Raw genomic sequence first — 16,409 nt, 5'->3', positions numbered from 1 at the left:
GGAGTAAAATTTTGGAGGGAAAATATTTAAAAAAAATTGGAGCAGGGAGGGTTTGGGATAGATGGGAGGTGGGATGGGAAGGGAATAAAAGTTTTAGGGGAAAAGTGGGAGGGAGTAAAAATTTTGGGGGAAAATAAAATGTTTTGAGTGTTTTTGGGAGTAAAATTTTGAGAAAAAATAAATGGGAGAGTAAAATTTTGGTGGGAAATGGATTTTGGGTAGATTGGGGGGTTGGGAGGGGAGGGGAGTAAAAGTTTTGGGGGGAAAGTGGGAAAGAGTAAAAGTTTTGAGGGAAAAGTAAAAAGGTTTGGGAATTTGTGGTAAAAATTTAAAATATTATAGTTTGATATTCGAATTATTCGAGTTATTCGAATTCAAAAACTCAACTCGATTCGAACTCGAAATTCGAAAAAAAATTCGAGTTGATTCGAATAACTCGATTAACTCGAATAATTCGATTCGTTTAACTCGAAAGTCAAATTTTTTTTTTTGATTTTTTCGAGTCGAATCGAGTTTTGCTCACCCCTAGTTGTAAGTGTTCATCATAGCTTCAACTTTTTTTTTACGTTTTCAAGTTTTGTTTTGTTGGTAGATTGCATGAGATTTACTTTCAAAGCAATTTGAAGAATCCATTGTTCTTTTCAAGCAATTAAATGTTCATAGAAATCTTCTGTTTATTTTTATTTGGTGTCTTAAGATATGCATTTACAATACTCACAAAATTTATTATTATTATTATTATTATTATTATTATTATTATTATTATTATTATTATTATAACTTTTTATTTTTTATTTTTAAAAAATCTTTTGCATTGCCAATATTTTAAGAATTTTTTAATTTTCTTTTAAAGAGCTTTTCTCTAACTTTTGGAATTATATTTTTCTTAATTTTGATTTTTAAGTTATTTGTTGACATAATATATAAGGCAAAGTAGTTTCATATTAGCAACAAAAGTTAAGGCCAATTTGTTTCAGAGGCCAAATTAAATAAATGTGTAAATATTAAAAGCTAAATTTATTATTATTTCTTATATACAAAAAGTAAAAATAAGCGCTTAACATCTCGATTTTAATGGAATGACTATTTTATTGCTTCATCTAACCTACGTAGATCAATTTAGACAATTTTTCCAAGCAATTGACATATAATCTGAAATATAATAAAAAATACTAAAATTCTTTCACGTTATTGAAAAATATATTGTATAACTTTATGATCTAGTGGTAGCAAGTTGGATCTTTCACTTCTCTATCCTTACCCCTATCAAGATAAATAAATAAAGATATATTCCGCTATCAATCTATCGTCAAATTCAATGCCCCACAAATATTAAAATTAAGCATTACCTTATCTCTATACTAAAGATCAATGACAGAAACGACTTTTGGATTGCTCAATTATCTTATCTCTTACCAAATGAAAGCCACATTAAATATCCAAGTAGAACGCAATATGCTTTGCACCTATATAATCCCCGAAAGCCCAGAAGTAGCATGCTCCATGATTCATGCTACATGCTACTAAACCCCACTAAGGCACCAAATTAGCCTTCTATTCTTTAGGCGGTCTGCTTCATGCTGATTTTCCATACCATAAATTACGTTTTCTCTTCCTCCTTTTAATGGAATAATCATTCTGCCCTTATTCTACACTTTAACAGTGTTTCATTAGTTTGTTTAACTTAGTATTTATTTGTTGGAATCACCAATTCCTTTTTGTTAAGGGAATTTCTGAATTCTTCCACAAAAGTTTTTGAATATCTATATTGAATAAAGTCGGGAGAAAAAACTCTCATTGATGTTCAATATCGATCTTTATTGAAAATTCAGTCATCTATCAGACCACATTTTGAAAACTTACTTTCGAGAGAGCTAGAAATTCCCTCAAACACTTTTCTATTCCTTAAACGGCTGTGATAGTCATCTCAATTCCACCCACAGCAGTAACACACCAAAAACATGACCATGTCTACGTCTTTCGACCAACCTTTGAGGTCATCCGCCTCTGCAAATAAAACGGTGATTAGTTCGCCGGTGACAAAAATCAACAAAAATAAGAATTCGTAAAACACAACAGTAGACAGAAGAATCCCAAAATTCCCTCTAGTTTTTGGTTAGAGGGACTAAAGATGGGGAACAACAAACTAAAGATATCAATAGGTGAATATTCAAAGAGAGAAAGAGAGGATGAGCGTCAGAAGGATGGACGAAGAGAGAAAGTGAGGTGAGAAACTTTTTTGCTTGGATTAGGTTAAAGTTAAAATACTATTTAATAAATTATTAAACATAAAATAAAATGTTTTAAAAATCAATTTTGCTAAAATATTTTACTTTTTTTTTCTTACTTTTAATATGTTAAAATATTTTATACGTAATGGTGTGTTTAATAAATCATTGAAAATTTTTGTTTTATTGAGAATGAATTTTCAACCTTTAATATTTTAGTTTTAGATGTGTTTAATAATTATTTTAATTTTTTACTTAATATAAAATTTCAAAAAATATTGAAATAAATATTTATTTTATTTTATTTTATTTTATTCAAAATTTAAAATAAATTATCTTCTTTTGTTGAAAATGAGACATTTAAATTATCGTATTTATTTTCATCAAAACTATCTAAAATAATATAAAATATTATATTAATAAGATTAAAATTAAAAAATAAATATTTTTTTTAAAAAAATTAATTTTTATTAAATGGAAGCTTAGTCTGTGATTCATAAGGTCGTATGAGATCATCGAGAGAATTGGGCCAGTAGCTTACCGTTTAGCTTTACCGTATGAATTAGAGAAAATTCACAACGTGTTTCATGTATCAATGTTACGGAGATATCGATCTGACCCTTCACACATAATTTCGCCTGTTGATGTAGAAATTCTGGTAGATATGTCCTATAGTGAAGAACCAATTAGAATTGTAGCTCGAGAAGTCAAATAATAAACGAATAGCTCTGGTTAAAGTTTTCTAGCATCGTCATGGGGTCGAGGAAACTACCTGGGAACGAGAAGAAGCTATGAAAGTGCAATACCTAAACCTATTTTCTGGTAAGATTTTCAGGGACGAAAATTCCTTTAGGGGGAGAGTTGTAATGACCCATTTATAGTGGTGTTAAAAGCAATGGTCTCGGGACCACGATTTCGACAAGAGAGTAAATATTTTATTAATTATTTAAAGCTTACGAGTGTTTATTAAGGTATTATTAAATTTTTGTTAAGAAATTTTGAAGTTTAAACTATTAATTAGGTAAAAAAGAACTAAATTGAAAAAGGTGCAAAAGTCTTCTTCTGTTAGTTAAGTGGATTAAATAGCTTTAACAAGGTGAGTTAATGGACTTATTTAGTAATTATGTTGTATATGTTTATAGTGGACAAATATGGACATGTTTATGCTAGTATTTAAGTTATATTATCGGGCAAAAGAGTAATTAATCAAATAATCATGAAATAAATAAAACAAAAGCTGTCATGTTCTTTCTCTTTTCTTGTTTAACTATAAACACCATTGAAGGGGGGAGAAAAGCTTCATTTTTCTTAATTCACTTGCATGGTATGTATTCAAGTCCCGTTTTTAGTAATTTTTATATTTTTGAGCTTTTTTTAGCTTAAACTACTTAGCTCGAGGATTAATTTGCAAAGTGTTAAAGGTTAAAGGAAATGTTAGGAATGAAATTGATGAATTTGTGATGTTAATTGATAGGTTATTACATTTGGTTGTTAAATAAATTTATTTTGTTAAGTGATTTTTTATAAATTTAGTGTTAAAGATTAATTTGCTAAAAGTGTAAAATTCCTTGAAATTATTTTGGGTAAATATGGGCTGATTAGGTACTCTAGAAGAATCAGTTAACACATGTTGTCTATGAAAATAGTGAATTTGCAAGTTATGGTTATAATGACTAAGTTGTAAAAAAATTAAAATAGGAGGGGTAATTTTGTAATCTCATGATAATATGAATTATAGATTGAATTGAATATTTGAGGTTATTTGAAGTACTTAATTGAATGAAGGTATCTATTTAGATCAAAAGAAACCACAACTGGATTTAAATCGAGAAAACGCAAAAGCTTTGGATTAGTCTCCAACTCTACCTTTGCGACTATAGTTACCAACGCAAGTTCGTATGAATATAATTTTATTAATGATATTTTAATTGATTATTTGTTATATTATATTAGTTATAAATTGACTTGAATATATAAATATATTGACATTTTGAATAATTGACGGATAAATAATCCCGTTTGAACCTTAAGAATTCGTAGGATTTGAATGACATGTCATTAAGAATTTCATGTTTCGGGTACTGGTCTTGAATGTACTACCAATGACTAAGGTCCTGCATTTGTTGTGAATTCTCCACAGCTCGTGTGAGCAGTATCATGTAGCTAAAATTCTGACCCACAGCTGGTGTGAGCAGGCCCATTTCACTGCTCGTGTGAGCACTATTGAAAATGAAATGTTACGATTATATGGAAAGGCACACTATATGTGAGCATTCCCGAGTATCCAATAAATTTCTAGATGGTTCACAGGTAAGTAAAGGTTAATGGCAAGGCATGTATTCAAATGGATAATTATTCATAATCTTATAAAAGGTAAATTTGATGAATGGTATGTACATGGAAATTTACTTATGATATGGTTGAACTTATATGTATTATGTATTAACTTGCTAACTTGTGAGTTTGGTGGTGTATATAGGAGTTTATTTAGCTTATGATCATGGTAATGATGTTATTCATATTTTATATATTGAGCTTAAGAAGGGTAAGTTATATTTGAATTTATACGAGCTTACTAAGCACTAGTTGCTTACGTAGTTATTTTCCTTTGTTTCGTAGATTATCGGAAGCTTGATCGGCTGGAAGCTTGTCAGAGTTCTATCAACACTATCCAGTAATCTCTTTGGTAGTTCTTGAGTTATTTTGGCCAAGGTTATAAATGGTATATTGGTTAGGAGAAATAGGTTGATTGAATTGGTAGATTTATATGTGTTTGAAGTGTGTTTAGGTTTATTGAAGGTATGTACTAATGAAGTAGATTTTTGGGCAAGTTGTGGGCTTTAAATGGCTTGTTTTTGGGGGTTTGGGTGCCGATTTTGGAGGAAGAATTAAGAGAAAAAAATTAAAATTTGGGAGAAGAATGGAAGGGGTGAGGGCGGCACAAAAAGAAGATTGAGTAGAGGGAATGATTGTTGATGAAATAAGTGTGAAAAAGGGGTGTATTTATAGGGATGGTGGGGGTTTAAGAGATAGCAACAAAAATTTAAAAGACTTTTTCAAAATTAATTACTAAAAGATAATCAAAATTAAAAATATTAAAATAATTTATATTTATCAATTAAATAAATAAAATTAATTCGACTCAATAATTATCTCTAGCAAGAAAATCCAATTAAAAGATATAATTAATTGATAATTAAATTAAATCATTTGAATAAAAGAAATTTCTTTGTGGTCCAAAATTGACCATTTATTTTGCAAACTCCCAAATGGGTTACTTAGAAAATATTTCTTAGAAATTATAACAAAATTAATTCCAAGGAAATATTGGAGGGGTCACAATTTGGTCCCTCTTAAAATCCAACCTTCTTGATAGAAATTTTTTCTATTATATTTATCTTCAAAATATTGTCTAAGTAGTTTATTTTTAAAGAAAAATTTAACACTTATTGTTTGATTAAACTTACTGAGATTTTATTGTGCTCAACTTTACTGTTTCCATAGTGTTTAAGGCGCTGGCCATTTACCTTGAATAATCCCCCTTTCTATTGTGCAACTCTACAACTCCGTATGGATAGACTTGGTGAATCAGGTAGGGCCTAGAGCATCGAGATTTAAGTTTTCAAGGGAACAATTTCATCCTAAAGTTAAACAACAAGGCTCTCTGGCCTGCTTTGAATTCTCAATACTAAATGTGCTTGTCATGACATCATTTTATTTTCTCTTTCCAAATCATGGCATTCTCTTACGAGAACATTTTTGATTCTTCCAATTCAGCTAACTGAAGTTTTCGTTTGTCTCTAGCAAGATTCATGTTCATTGAGTTGCTTTAGAGCCTAGTAAACTCTATGTTCAAGCTCCAAAGGAAGATGGTAGGTTTTTCCAAACACTAAACGGTATGAAGATATCCCCAACAGAGTTTTAAAGGTCGTTCGATAAGCCCATAGCGCACCGTCGAGTTTCCTTGACCAATTTTTTTGTTAGGTCTTACCACCTTTTCAAGAATGTTCTTTATTTCTTTATTTTCCAACTCAGCTTGCCTATTTTTCTATGGATGGTAAGTTGTAGCAATATTTTTCTTGACATCATATTTGTCCAATAATCACTTAAGTCATTTATTCACAAAGTGGGGCCTTTAATAACTTATTATGGCTCTTGATGTTTCGAACCTTGTGAATATATGCTTGTGTAGAAAGCGCATAACTGCCCTGGTATCGTTCGTTGGACAAGCTTTAGCCTCAACCCACTTTAACACGTAATAAATTGTCACCAAAATGTATCTATTGTCATATGATGAGGGAAATGGACTAAGAAAGTCGATGCCCCAAACGTCAAATAATTCCACTTCAAGAATATTGTTTAATGACATCTTATTCCTCCTTGATATATTCCCTACCCTTTGACATTTGTCTCAGTTCTTTACATAGGCATACGAGTATTTGAAGAGAGTAGGCCAAAAGAAACTAGCTTGCAGTACCTTAGTCACTATATGTGATCCTCCAAAGTGCCATCCACTTAAAGAAGAATGACAATGGCAAAGAATTTTAGCAACCTCCCATTCTGATACACATCTCATAATCATCTGATCTGCATATTGTTTAAATAGATCTGGCTCTTCCCAGAAATAATATCTCACATCATGTAGGAATTTCGTCCTTTGTTGATATGTTAAATCTGGTGGGATTATTTCACTGGCCAAGTAGTTAGTGATATTAGCAAACCAAGGACATTTATGTACAAAACTTACCTAAAAAAATTGTTCATCTGAGAATATTCATTTATAGGAACTAGAGAACATGTTTCCTTGGTTTGCTCTAACTTTGACAAATGATCTGCCACTTGGTTCTCAGCTCATTTCCTGTCTTGAATTTCTAGATCAAATTCTTGAAGTAAGAGCACCCATCAAATTACTCTCAATTTAGCGTCTTTCTTTGCAAGTAGATACTTGATTGTTGAGTGGTCAATATAAACTGTAGCCTTGGTGCCTTGAGTTCCAACGTATTTGGTTCTTCAATTAATGTTTTAGGTTGTCTGTATTCTCAATATTCTAGCTCTAGAAAGTAGAAACGAGATGGTCGAGCATAATTGGCTTTCAACAAAGCTGTGTGTTCTTTGGCTTCTTCATCTTCTGGTGGATTAGATCCTAAAATATTCTCTAATGGGTCTTCAAGAGAATTCAGCTCCCATTTTATAGAGACTAATGATTTTAATTCCACCATTGTAGAACAATCTTCAACTGGGTTAGGAAATTTCATTGCTTTTAGCACATTAAAAGTTACTTGGTCACCCTGAACTCGCATAGTAAGTTTGCCTTTTTGTACATTGATTAATGTTCTACTAGTTGCAAGGAAGGGCCTCCCTAAGATGATTGGTACTTCCTTATCTACTTGAAAATCTAAAATGAGAAAGTGACCAGGGAAAATAAACTTATCAACACGTACTAGAACATCTTTCCTTCCAAATGTGCTTCTGACCGATCCGCTAGTTAAAGTGTTACAGTTGTTGATCTTACTTAACCTATTCCCAATTTCTTGAATACAGACATCGGTATCAAGTTAATGCTTGCACCTAAATCACATAGAGCTTTACCATGATAAAATTTGCCAATGTTGCATAGTATAGTGAAGCTACCTGGGTCTTTTAGTTTTGGGGGTAACTTGTTTTGTAAAAATACGCAACACTCCTTTGCCATCGCTACAGTTTTAAATTCCCAAAGTCTCCTATTTTTGGATATAATGTGCTTAATGAACTTAGAAAATTTTGACATCTTTTCTAAAGCTTCTACCAATGAAATAGTGATATGAAGCTGCTTAAGAACGTCTAAAAACTTCTTGAACTGCACTCATGCTTTTGTTGTTTCAATCTTTGTGGCTATAGAGGTGGTGGAACCTTCACTTGGACTGAAAAACTCTTCTGAACCTTGGGTTCTGCATCTAACATAGGTATTAGATTATCAAATTTGATTGGGCTAGAATTTACCTCATTGGAGTTTTTAAACTCTGGCTTCTATGGTGTGAGAATTTCAACTTCCAGTTGAATTTCCTCTTTATCTATAGACTGGTCTTCAACCTTAACTACCTTGGGTTCAAAATTCTTTCCACTTCGTAAAAGGACCACTTTGCAATGCTCATTATCCTTATTCCTTGGATTTTTTGTATTGCTTACTAAAGCTCCTTGTGGTTTATTATGAAGCTCAGTATCCAACTGACCAACTTGGTTTTCAAAATTTTTCAAAGTGGCCACTTGGCTTTGGATCAAGGCGTCATTCTTGGCCATGTATGATTTTAACAAGTCCTCCAGGCTATTGACAGGTTCAGCTCGAGGTGGCTTTTGAACTTGTTGATTAAAAGCTAGTGGGTGATTTAACCTGGGCTACATGTAACTGTTACTAGGTCCAGCTCTTAATTTACTCTAGGAGAAGTTTGAATGGTTTTGCCATGAAGGGTTATAGAAGTTGGACTATGGTCCCTACCTATTTCTATTTTGATTTTGATTTCCTACATAGTAGGCAGACTCCAAATTTGATGGACAGTTGTCAAATGAGTGTACGTCCCCACAATATACGAGGAAATGTTGTCAAACTGACATGGTGGTTGGGATGCAACATTATTAAGACCATTAGTAGTAAAAGTTTTTAACATTGAAGAGATCGTCCACTTTATGTACTCCTGCTACTCGTATTTCTCCTGCTCTATTGGTCGGCCATTGGTAATTATTACTAGAAATTCTCTTGATGATGTCATAAGCCTCACTATAAGACTTAGAAAGGAGAGCACCATTAGCTGAAGCGTCCACTACTATCCTCGTATGTGCATTGAGACCATTATAGAAGGTCTCCAATTGGATGCAGTGTGGAGTCCTGTGATGAAGGCATTTGCGTAATAGTTCTGTAAATCTTTCCCATGCCTCATACAGGGATTCATCGTCTGATTTCTTGAAGGTTGTGATCTCATTCCTTAACTTAGCATTCTTGCTAGGTGGTACGTATTTGACCAGAAAATGTTCCGCTAAATCTTGCCAGGTAGAGATTGAATCAGATAGCAATGAGTTGAGCCAAGCTCTAGCTCTGTCTCTTAAGGAGTATGGAAACAATTTTAATTTTAGTGTATCTTCTGCTACCCCAACCATCTTGAAGGAGTCACTCATCTCCATGAGCAATCGAGGTGAATATGTGGATCTTTAGTGGGCATTTCGCTAAATTGACTCACTTTTTGAAGCATCTAGAACATAACAGGCTTTAGCTCAAATTACGGTGCCTCGATTTTAGATCTTCAAATGCCTAGATTAAGCTCATTAAAAAGTGGCATTGCGTATTGTCCTTTGGCTCGATCCCTGTCATCAGCAACAATGATTGGGTTGTGAGCTTGATTATCCCAAATTGCTTGACCTTGATTTTGAATTTCAAGGTTCATTTCTTAAACTTGTCTCTGGGCTTGTCTTTCTTGTCTCTCCTGTCTAAAAGTTCACTATATTTTAGGGTTTACTGGGAGTAAGTCAATAATTTGATTAACGTTAATAAACACATGGAAAGAATTAAATAATAATAAAATAAACAGAACTGCAAAAATAAACTTCACAAATAATGATTCTAAGACAATCCCCGACAACGGCGCCGAAAACTTGTTGTGATGTGTAAATATATAAAATTAATCGTGAAATATGTGCAAGTGTACAAAATCATAACAAGTAATAAAGTGATAAATAAATAAGTATTTTCTCATCAAGGACTGAAAATTGAGAAAAAATTTGTGAAAAATAAATTTAACAATTTGATAAGAAAAATAATTAATCAAGGGTTTTATGCAATTAATCCAATCTAAATGATTCTATTCTATATGTGTGCAATTTTTCTCTCAAAAGAATAATAAATACTTCAACAAATGAGTTTTAATAGTAACAGCAGAGTCATTAATCCACTTCAGTCTATGATTAATTTTATCTAGATAAATGTTATTATGAAATAAATTCTTTGCATAATTGGTGAATCACTAACCATAATTTTTTTTTTTGGTGATAGAATAAAGATACAAAGTAGAAAGACTTCAACACTCAAAGGAGGATCTTCAAACAATCTTAAACCTGGGCTTCTAGTATGAACTCACTTAGCCAGACTATCAGTAATTAAGTTTTCCTCTCTGGGAATATACTGAATTTTCCACTGCTCTATCTTTCTCAAGATAAGATGAATTTTCCTAACTAAGGCAGAGTTAGAGTTCCCCAAAGAATCTTCCAAGATTACATTAATAGCTTCAATACTATCAATTTGGATTAGGATTATCTCGAAACGCCTATCCAGAATAAGGTTCAGCCCATTTAGTATTCCCAAAAGCTCTACCTCCAAAACGGTGCAATTGCCCAAATATTTGGTGAACCCAATGATCCACTCACCATTATCGTCTCTCACACAGCCACCATCTGCAGCGAAACCTTCATCAAACCTCATTGAACCATCTGCGCTCAAACTCACCTAGCTATTAGGTAAAGGCAAATTATGAAGATGACTTCATGCTTTATAAGATGAAATCCTTGAAATAGAGGAATATTGTCTTGCCCAACTATATGAGATTTTAATAATCTCGTCAACACTCCATGTAATACCTTGGAAAATGAATAGGTTTTTATTCTTCTAGATACACCACACGATAATCCCAAAGAGACATGGCCAATCGATTCCACCCCAAGATGAAAAATGGCTCTAAAAATTGTTCCTCATCTAGTCGAGAAAAGATCCAGAATAGAAAACAGAAAGATCTTGCTGTGGAATAAGCTTGTCCCAAATGCCTCTGGCAGCATTACAATCTCTGAGTATATGCAAAACATCTTCATAACCATGTCCACAAAGGCTACAAGCACTGCTACTCCCAAAGCTGCATCTTACCCTCTCAGCATTTGTTAAGGGACGTTGTTTTAGAGCCAACCAGATGAAAAAATGAATTTGATGAGGGCCGTGAAACTTCCATGGTATTTCCCAGAGCCGCTCTTTTAAGTTGAAACTACCTTCATGAACCTTCTCATAAGCGCATTTGAGAGAGAAAGACCTAGTCGAGGTAGTTCCACAAATAATTCGATCAGGACCTAGCGAAGGATGAGGTGGTGGTACACCTATTATTTTGTTGATAATCTCCTTAGGAACCCAAGGCCTGAAAAGATCACACTTCCAAGAGCCATCACATGCAACCATACTATTGAGAGAATAATCTAGAAAAGGGATAGCAGAATAGGGGATAAACTTAAATAAAGGACCACAATTGGAAATCCAAGGGTCTTGCCAGCACTTGATGCTATTTCCGTCTCCAACTGACCAGTTTAAGTTCTCACGATTGAGGGTTCATACCTTAGAAATGGATCTCCATAAAAAGAAACACCGACTCCTTGACAAGTCATCTGGTAAACCTCCAGCGACTCTATGTTTTGACCTAAGCACCTGAATCCAGAGGGCATTAGTATTAGAAATGATGTTAAAACCAACCTTTAACATGAAAGAGATATTGTGGTCTTTCAACTATCTAAGACCAAGACCACCGTGAGACTTAGGTTGGTACACCGAACGCCAACTAACCAAGGCTGTCTTTGAGCTGCCATTATGAACTCCCCAGACGAATTTCTGAACTACGTGCTCGATCTCATCACAGACACCTTTGGGAACCATCATTGTCTACATGAAATAACTTGGAATCGAGAGAAGAACAGATTGCACCAAAGTAACCCTTCCAGCTAAGGAAAGCTGACTGGCATCCCAGCTAGACAATTTATTACGCACCCTTTCCACCTATTGGTGACTTTGTCATGAAATAGTGGAACTCCAAGGTAATATCCCAAATTAGTAACTTTTTTGAAAACCAAAGAAATCACTTTTACGCTCCCCCAAGTTATCGTCCACACCTTTTGAGAAAAATATTAGTCTTTCATGAATTAATCTGATGTATCGAATAGTCACAAAACTCGTCTAAAATACTTTTAATGACTCGAGCTTGATTCTCATCAGCATAACCAAAGAGTATTAAGTCATCGGTAAAGAAAATATGAGATAACAGTGGCCCACCATAGGACAACCAAATAGGAGACCAATTGCCCACATCAATAGCATTACGGATACTGTGACTTAACCACTCTATGCAAAGAATAAACAGATAAGGAGATAAAGGACATCCCTGACGAACGCCTCTAGCTGGTCGAAATTTCTAGGTTGGGACACCATTCAATAAGGCCCGCATAGTAGAGCTAGAAATTGCAAACATAATAACATTTCATAAAAAAAAGGAATACCTGCAGTTTGGAGCTACGCCTCAATGAAATCCCACCGTACTCGATCAAAGGCCTTCTCCAGGTCAATTTTGATGGCCATCCATTTCCTGTTTTTCTACGTACCTCTCATGGAATGAATAACCTCTTGAGTAATGATAATGTTATCATTGATATTCCATCCTGCAACAAAACCAACTTGCTTGGAAGTTAAGAGCCTCAAAAAAATCACTTTAAATCAATTGGAAATGATCTTCATGACCAACTTATAAAGAACAAAACATAAGCTGATTGGCCAGAACTGAGAGAAATCCATAGGATTCTGAGTTTTAGGGATAAGCACAATGAGAGAATTATTTAACTTTAAATCAATGCTTTTCCCTTTAAAGACCTCCTTAACCCACGTACAGACCGAGGTACCAACATGATCCCATTGACTTTGATAAAACAAGGCATGAAAACCATCACTCCCTGGAGCTTTCAAAGGTGCAATATAAAAAAGAGTGGCTTTAATTTCCTCAGCCGACACTAGTTTGTTAAGAATATTAAAATCCTTATCTTTAGGGCACGGGAAAGCAACAGATGGGAAATCTCTCCTTAGCTCAGGATGTTTGCCATACAGATTAGAGTAAAAATTAACTGCTTCAAGCTTCAGTTGATCATCATCCATAATCCACTTTCCCAAGCCATTTTTCAAAGCAGTAATTTTGTTCTGTTTACGTCTTCTCAACGTGCGTGAGTGAAAGAATTTTGTGTTGCGATCCCCAAAACCAACCAATCACTACATGCTTTTTGTCGCCAAAGAATCTCTTTATGATGAAGCAAATTTTCCGATTCCTCTCTCACATCCATCTCAACTTGCTTAAGAAACTCCAAGTTAGTTCTATCACGTTCAATCTCAATATGTTCCAGTTTACGAGACAGGAGTGTTTTACGAGTAAAAATATGACCATAAACCTCTTTGTTCCAAATCTTAACTCGATTAGTGAACTAAGCATGTAGGGATGACATGCTCGCAGACATCCTCCAATTCTCTTTAACAAAGTCTGAAAAGGATGGATGTTTAAACGAACCGGCCAAAAATCTGAACGGACTCCCTTTTAAAGAATGAACCTCATAAAAAATAGATAATTTTAGAGGCCTGTAGTCAGATTTGAGCCGAGATAAATGGGACACAATTGAATTCGGAAAATTTATGTTCCAAGCAGTATTACAAATAGCCCTGTCCAAGTGCTCAATAATTCCCCCTCTTTGCCAAGTGAACTGTGACCTCCGGAAACCTAAATCTAGAAGTTGGGCGAAATCTATAAAATTATCAAAGATATGACACATTTTCCCTAAAACTCGTCCTCCTTTTTTCTCACTAAAGGAAATTATGACATCAAACTCACCAATCGCCACCCACAAGGACCTATCCAACGGAATAGAACTTTGCAAAACCTCCCATAGAGGTTTCCTTTTCTAACTATTAGGACTACCATACACAAAGGAAACCAAAGAAGGTTGTCGTAAGGAGCTATCAGTAACTTTGGCTAAGACAAATTAGGGATCACTTTAGAGCACCTCCACACTAATCGATTCCTTCCACCCAATCCAGATACCTCCTAAAAAGCTGGCTGCTTCCACACGATGAGAATTGTGAAAATCGAGCTTAGCAATAACCAAATCCGCTTTCTCACCACTGACCCTAGTTTCTAAAAGACTGATCAAATCTGGTCTATGCTTCCAATTATATTCCCAGAAGACTCTAACAAATTAGAACTCGCACATCCTTGACAATTTAAAGAAAAGATAGTAAAATTCATAAATAAAATAAATATGAGAAAAAGACTAACCTCGTAAAGGATAGTAGTAGCTTAGACACTGCCAGATTTGATGTCTAGTTTATTTGTAAAAATTCTAGCTTGCACACTAATGAGCTCTACCATAAAGCTCATAGCTTCTGGGAGGGAGACTCATGAACTACTGGCAGGTTTGAATTTCCCCCATACGCCCACGAATAGACTTAAATAAAGATTTCCCACTATGTCCATTTCCTTTTCTGCTCTCAGCACCATGCGCTTTAGGATTATTTGAAGGGTTTGCACGCACCTTTGGTTTGGAATTATTATCCAACTTCTCTTGGAAAGTAACAAAAGTATGCTTTTTAGGGTAAGGAGCATTAGAAATTAGACCCACTTTAGCCTCAAGTTGCTTTTCGAAAGTAGGATTCAAATGTAAAGAGGTAGCCTTATCATTTGAAAAGTAAATAGGAATTGTTGGGTCTTTATTCTTAATACCCGTTGCACAAGCCCAAATTATAAGAATTTGAAATCTAGCCTGCAACCCGTTGTGATCCAAGACGTTCCAACGAAGACTCATTACACATTTACGAAATGCCCAAAGCCAAATGTGGCCCAGAATTTTCGGAAGTCATATCACTGACACGCAGCGAGACATGGGCTTTTAATCCCAACTCCTATCCCGCATTATTATCCCCAAAAGACCCATATTCTATGCTTGGCCCACAATCATCAACACGGCCCGACAGACCTTCACCCATATTAACCACAACCACCAATCCAGACCCTTTCTCTATTTCCTTGCCTTTCAAGTTTTTGATGAAATCTCCTTGAATAAACCTAGCCGTTCCAAGAACCTTAGAAGACATCTCCAAATCCAGTGTTAGAGATTCAGAATCCATGGAAGATAGTTTTTCAAATCGGGAACCCACCGGATTCCCTTATAAAATTTTTGTTTTTTGTCCACAAATCTCTTCCTATTTGCTCCGAGATTTACGCTCAACCACCACCCATGGGCCAAAGGCTTCTCCCATCGTCGGCAGAGCATCCCTCTTCTTCGCCGGAGCTATTTCACTACTCAAAAAACTCTTGGGAGTTTCTTCACCACCGTGACCACTCCGATCTGTCAAAGAAGAAAGACATAAATTCTTAAGGTGTCTATATTTACCACACGATAAACATACCTCAGGTAATGCCTCAAATTCCACACATTGGAGTTGACCATTGACAAGCACTTGAAAGGTAAACAATTTTTCTAAATCGACAAAATCAGCCATTCGGGTGAATTGTCCCCTTTCCCGATTTTCTGTTTTAATATCAAGTTTAATCACTCATTCAACCAAACTTCCAATCTCCTCTAAGATCTTTTTTTGGTATAGGAATCCCGGCAGAACCGGAAAGTGGATCTACGCCAACACATCACAGGGGAATGGTCTTGACGAGCCAAAATCCACTGTCTACGGTTAGACTGTAGGATAGTGTCCAAACACTATCAGGGGACCTTATGTCAGCCCCGCATCATAATCGACCCTGCTCTGGAAATGAACAAGATAATATCCATTTGTAACATCCTTAGGCAAAAGGATTGTGTAGGCTTCCAGAGACTAGTGATACGATTATACAAAGCCCCATAACCTATATTGCGCCCAACAACTTGACCACCACGGTGAGCTCCATTCCCTTGATCAAGATTTTGGTAATGCGATTCGAGAAGTCAATGACAGGAACTTTTTTGGTCCATTCCCATGGTTAAGAATAGCGGCACCATCAAAAGAGTTAGAAACTGATCCTCCCAAGAGTTTATCTTTTCATGAAACTCCACTTACCGAGGACGAGTCAACCATCATATTTGCCAAAAAGTCATCACTTCCACCAAACTTTTTTGGTATTACGATCAGCAATGGAGTCTTCTCCCTTGCCAATCTGATCGTCGGACAAAGATTCAGCACCGCTCATTATGAAAAATTCCAGAGTTCTTAATCTATTGTAAATTTATTAACCATAATTTTAACTTACCCTTCCGGGTATCGTTACTACAAAATGAAAGATGCAACAATATAAATCTAATATAAAACAATATAATCACTAGCATGCTTCTCCTGAAGTCACTACGTTCAGTCTTGTAGGCCCATCTTATATCCCTATGTCAAATGCAACT

General features: G+C 34.8%; 1 long non-coding RNA gene and 1 other non-coding gene across 2 annotated transcripts; both read left to right on the top strand.

Moving 5' to 3' along the window:
• Window positions 1-1,400: 1,400 nt before the first annotated feature.
• LOC128034883 (uncharacterized) lies at window positions 1,401-6,354 on the top strand. The gene is made up of 2 exons (XR_008190966.1): window positions 1,401-2,226; window positions 2,879-6,354. It is a non-coding gene; the product is annotated as an uncharacterized LOC128034883 (long non-coding RNA).
• Window positions 6,355-9,084: 2,730 nt separating this feature from the next.
• LOC128035144 (small nucleolar RNA R71) lies at window positions 9,085-9,191 on the top strand. Its single transcript, XR_008191546.1, has one exon. It is a non-coding gene; the product is annotated as a small nucleolar RNA R71 (small nucleolar RNA).
• The last annotated feature ends 7,218 nt before the right edge of the window (window positions 9,192-16,409 follow it).

The sequence above is a fragment of the Gossypium raimondii genome, chromosome 11 (genome assembly GCF_025698545.1).
Source record: "Gossypium raimondii isolate GPD5lz chromosome 11, ASM2569854v1, whole genome shotgun sequence".
Taxonomy (NCBI): domain Eukaryota; kingdom Viridiplantae; phylum Streptophyta; class Magnoliopsida; order Malvales; family Malvaceae; genus Gossypium; species Gossypium raimondii.
Note: the sequence above shows the minus strand (reverse complement) of the source record. Positions and strands in the feature narration are given on the sequence as shown.